This window comes from Neltuma alba, unplaced genomic scaffold (genome assembly GCF_004799145.2).
Source record: "Neltuma alba isolate B1F8T4 unplaced genomic scaffold, ASM479914v2 tig00002522_pilon, whole genome shotgun sequence".
In the NCBI taxonomy this organism is placed as follows: domain Eukaryota; kingdom Viridiplantae; phylum Streptophyta; class Magnoliopsida; order Fabales; family Fabaceae; genus Neltuma; species Neltuma alba.
Window position 1 is genome coordinate 1 of NW_021632897.1, and position 5,747 is coordinate 5,747.

General features: G+C 35.2%; 1 pseudogene; it reads right to left on the reverse strand.

Moving 5' to 3' along the window:
* Positions 1 to 486: 486 nt before the first annotated feature.
* Positions 487 to 3,332, reverse strand: LOC114731150 (hypersensitive-induced response protein 4-like; annotated as a pseudogene).
* Between the last annotated feature and the right edge of the window lie 2,415 nt (positions 3,333 to 5,747).

Here is a 5,747-nt window from a genome sequence, read left to right on the forward strand (position 1 = left end):
AATCAAATGAGATCAAATTTTAAAAACTAAAACAGATTCGGCGATTGCTTCTTGGGAATTACAAAAGACTTTCAGAACATTTAGCTGTTTGCAAGTCCCATATACATCCTGTACTCCTTGAAAATCAAAGCATAAATAGAGTATGAACATGTTGATTGGAATAACTTGTACAAAGACATTTAAATCATGTTCAAGCAGTGCCTCGAATTACCTAATAGAACCTGATCTGGTTCCAATTACAAACTTGATGTACAAGTCAATGCATTCATACAATGGAAAGAACAAAAAGCTTTGGTTATTCGTATATAATACATATATACACATACTGCATCACATGTAAAAACAAATTCTGATATCATCTTTTTTGACTTGTTTCATTTGGAAGACGGAGTAACCGTATAGCGGCACTGCATACCATCCTAAGACGTCCTATTATTCAAAACTCGTCAAGTAAATCCACACAGTAAAAATATCATTCCATAAACGAAAGGGTACTCTTGAATGAAAAGTAATTTTGACACGACCAAATCATTCAGCATTGACTTGGGCACTGGCAGCTTCCATCAGTCCATTGCGTATCTGCTCACCGATATCCCTCACATGACCAGGTCCATGAGTATAAAAACTGTGGTATTCTTTGAAGAGTTTCCAAGGTCTTTATTGTGTCAAAGTACTGAGTAATCATGATGAGATCCATAACCTCCTTAGCAGATGTGCCTTCCACCTTGTGAGAGAAGTTCAAGATGTTCTCTCTCAAACCATCTGTAATCGCTTGCCTCTGCCTGGCCACGCCAACTCCACCCAAAAACACTTAGCTTCAGCTTCAGCTTCTGCTTTTTTAACGAGAAGAACCTTTTCGGCTTCTCCTTTGTACACACTAGCAAGCTGCAATCTTTGAGCTGTAAACCAAAATCAATCCTCAATAAGTAGGTTTAAGTGCACGCAGATCAGAAGGGATGACATGAAGAGTATCAGTAACCGCTGACACTAAGTTAGATGATATGCAAAATCTTAAAAATGACAGGTCCGTACCACCAATTTGTTAAGTGGCTCATCAGATAATCTCAACAGTTGTTAACCAACTGATTGTTTAACAGACAAGTCAAGGAAAGAAGCATTTAGTACTCAATCGATTATCAGTTAAAACTTTAAGAACCAGGTGGAAATAATAACTAATGTATGACTGATCTGCATGTCAAAAATACAAAGCACCAAACCTTCACCAAAATCCCCATAAATTCTGCATAACTATAATCAAGAAGCCCCTGACCAGATATATGACAAAAAACGTGGAAAAGCAATGGGAATCAGAAAGTATTAACATAATGGGTTCATAAAATCTTTCATCACTAGATTATTACTTACTATTGATTCAGTGTATCGCCACAAGGATCAACGGAATTTTTCAAAACAGATTGCCTCTTGTTGGTCTACTTCATCTTTCCAAAAAGTTCAAATGTTGGAAATGGATGCCCACAGAATTTCAGAAAAAGGGGTGATGAAAAGGATAAAAATATAAACTATATGGTATCCATATGGATAAAACTACTATGCTATTACTTGATATGAGTATGTTCCAGAGAGAATGTGACAATACGCAAAATGAAGCCATAGCAAACACAAATTATAGTTACCTGCATTGATCTCATTCATTGCGAAGCGTACAGCGTTATCAGGTATAATATCAACCATCAATATGTGTTCTATGTTATATCCGTATTCTCCCATCACCTGATACATGAATTTGAGGTTTTACAATGCGGCAAAGTTACCAACAAAATCAAGTATAAGGAATTGACTGAATTCACAATAGTATCACCATGCATAGGCTACATGGTTTTCCTGCCCATAGCAAGATGACATAATATAATTTTCTCACATATTAATACCAAGAAACAGAGAATGAACCCAAATATGAGGGACTCTTATGCCAAGACCATCTCCAAGACTTTTACATCACAAAAAGGAAGAATTATTTAATAAAAGCTGTACCTTTTCAAGTTCCTCCGACACTGCTTTAGCAACATCACCTTTTTGTTCAAAGAGTTCATCCAAATTCATTCTTGGAACAAGAGCACGAACCACTTAAATGGCAACCCACATAATAGATAGTCAGAATTTAGGAAAGGAAAATCCAATTCCAAGAAAAGTGAATAGCCATAATGAGCAAAAGGAAGTCTTAACACTTCCTGGGTACAATAAAGTATACCATCAAAAACGTAAGCCTGGATCTGTTCTTTGGGGTTTTGCAACTCATAGAATGCATCATCAGCATTTTCTTTAACAACTCGGTACTGAATTGAGCAAAGCAACTGAACAAAGACGTTATCCTGCAGCATGAACAAGCACTTCCATATTAGGAGTGAAAATGACACAAATTTTGTACTACACATTGCAATTTCTAACAAAATTAGAAAGAATTAAATCAATGCCCACTTAAGCATAAGATACGTAGAAGCATTTTCTCTTTCCAGATAAATGAGCCAGATGTATTCAGACCCTGATGGACCCAAAAGAAATTGAAGAGATCATAACTGAGTCCTCCCAGGAATATTTCTTCTTAGCTGATCAGCACCAGCATGGATTACTTTAATACTCACCTCTAACCTAGAACTTTAACAACGCTAACACAATAAACCACGAATTTGAAGTACGAAGAACAGGGCTACACCCTCTTAAAAGTATGAATGATCCATATGAGCCATTCAAAATGAAACTATTTTGCTATGACACCTTTACTACCACAAAATAGGACTCATCAATCAACGAATCAAGCAAACATGAAAAATAATAAATAAGTCTTCTTTCTTGAATTTCCGCATGGATAGCACCCGCTCACAATGGTTCGCTTCAACCAAAATAAATTAATGCAATCAACTTACAATTACAATACAGAAAAATTGAAAATGATAAGAAGGGAATTGTGAATTATTATTACTGAATTGAAATCAAGAACTGAATTGCGCAAAAGGAATCATAATATGAACAACTGAAGAGAGAACCTTGGTTTTGGTCTCGATGCGGACGTCAAGCGATGAGACCCTGGTGGAAAGAAGGCCGGCGAGGCATTCACCGGCGAATGGATTGAAGAAGTGGAAACCAGGCTCAGCCAACTTGTAGAAACGACCCCATCTTTCCACAACTCCTACGTTTGACTGCTGAACGCATCCACAGAATATGCAGAAGGAGTTCCCCATATCTCTCTTCCTCCTTCTCTGTATAGCAATAAGCGAAATGCAAAACCCTTTCTTTGTCGCTTGATTTAAAATGAAGACGTAACAGAGAGGATATGACGCTAACGCGGCAAGTTTCTACCGAAGAAACGATCAGTAAGGCGGTTAGAGAGAAAGTGATGATTTGTCCTTTTCGTTTTATTGCCCTCCAGAGAACGAAATGTTGCGCTTCGTCGCGGAAATTGAAGTCAAAGAAGCCAAAAATTAACAATAGAATTCCATTGGCAGGAAAAAAAATATGGAATTCCATATATCTACGTTCTGAATATAATATACCAAAAACAATTACAAGGAGCTATATGCAATTTGCGGATTTAGGATGTGTTTGGTTTTGGTATTATATTAATTGAATAAAAATCATTAAATCTACGTGAAAGTATCTTTCTCCATTCTCCTCTTTTTTTGTCTCCTTTTTCACTTTACTATCAAATGGATTGAAATTTTAACAACTAAGATTTGATGTATATAAAAAATATATGAATAAATTTAAATTATTAAAATTTCACCTCAAACCCATGGTGAAAAAAATAAGGGAAAAAATTTACTTTATTATAAAATATTTTAATAATAGCATACAACTATATGCTTGTATAATGACTAGTAGAAGCCCTTACATGCAAATGAGAAACTCCTAGATACTTTTCAAGGTTAACAGTTGATCCAACTCTCATTTGTTGGCTCAAATCATTTAGGAAAAATAAATAAATATGAATACATTATCTTAGTCTTGCTTTGCCACTTGGGAAAACTAAATAAATATGAATACATATATCTTAGTCTTGCTGTACTCACTTTTTGTCGTAGAACACCACAAAATCTACTGAGAACTCGATTCATCACTTCAACTTGCTTACCTGCTGCTTCCTTAATAACATGGGATCATCACCTAAAAAATAAGTGAGGAATGAGTGACGTTCTTTATCAAGCTTTAAAGGCTTCTAATTACCATGATATATTAACCGTATTTTCATTTAAGTAGTTAAGTTTCTCCGTTCAAAAAGTAAAGTTATACATAAGGAAAAACTGAATCCCCTTACCTTATTCCTCTTGTAGGTTTGAACTTCTCATCAGAAGGTTCGTTGTTCTATAAATCATTCTTGAGGAATCAATGCAAGCTTGGATAACTTCAAGCAATTTTCCTTCACTTCCAGCTTCTTGCAAACAATATTCTAGAACAAATCTCCTTTTAAGTCTCTCATGGGACTTTTTTAGATCAACTTTAATCGCAAGAACTCCGTTCTTAATTCGATTTCTCATTTCACATGAAATGAGTAACTTCATGAGCCACTATAGTATTGACACTTTATCTTTCGGCAATGAAACTACTTTGGTGTTCCTGTCTACAATCCTTTTTAACTCTTGTGGCCAACATTTTGGTAATAATTTTGTAGCTTATGTTGCATAGGGATATGGGTCTATAATCTTTCATCTGCTTAGGTTTGTAAATTTTTCGAATAAGGGCTAAAGAAGTGTTGTTGAGGTCCCAGATGCTCCTAAGCCTTTCAAACACATTCTTAACCATATTACAAACATCAGGACTCAAAATAGATTTGTCAAAACTAATGATAAAAGAATGTTTGAATACCATTTAAGTAAATGGCATTCTAAATTTCCTAATCAGACACTTTTTAGGGCATCATTTTTTAGGGCATCATTTCTGTTTTTCCTTCTTCTGATAGCCGTTGTAGCGTGGAAAAATTTTCTATTCCTATCATCCTATTTCAACCAATGGCGTCTTGATTTCTAGTGCTGGAGTAATTTTTCCTGATGAGTCAATACTTTACCATATTCCTTCCATAATTCAATTTCCCCTTGTCTGAGATACTGGCTGCCCTTTCTGGTTCTTGCTTTATCAATCCCATCTATTTTCTTTTCATGGGGAATAATGTTGACTAGTACTCTTCTCAAGTCCCATTCCTCTGCTTCCTTCTCAAAGCTTTTAATTTTCTTTTTAATGTTCTCCGATTGTATCAATTTCCAGAAGTTGTGCTATTTGAATGCAGTCCCAGAAATGTCTCATACTGGTAGAGTTAGGAGGTGAACCTCACAATTTAGCAGCAACCCAATTTATCATTGACACCCATACAAAAATCATTCATTCTGCAGAATCTACATACCGTCCTTTCAAAAGAAGCCATATATATACATATATATATATATATATAATTCAGTGTCTCTTATGCTCCCTCTTCAGAATTCACGTTCTCTCATTCATTTTCTTTCCTCATCAGATGGATCCAACCCCAAGCAATGGACACTATCCTTCTTTTGGATTTTCTTCGCAGCAGAAACAACAAATTTATATTCAAAACTTCTTTTAGCTTGTGTTTGGTGTACGTGGAACACGGCACAGGATAAGTACCAACACACAGACAAATTTTTTTATTACTATTATTATTATACATCAATATCTATTATATATTCATCATGTATAGTTATAATACAATATATACTTCCTACTACGTGCATATATGTGTGTGTGTGTGTGCAATGCCTGTTTATATATATTTATCT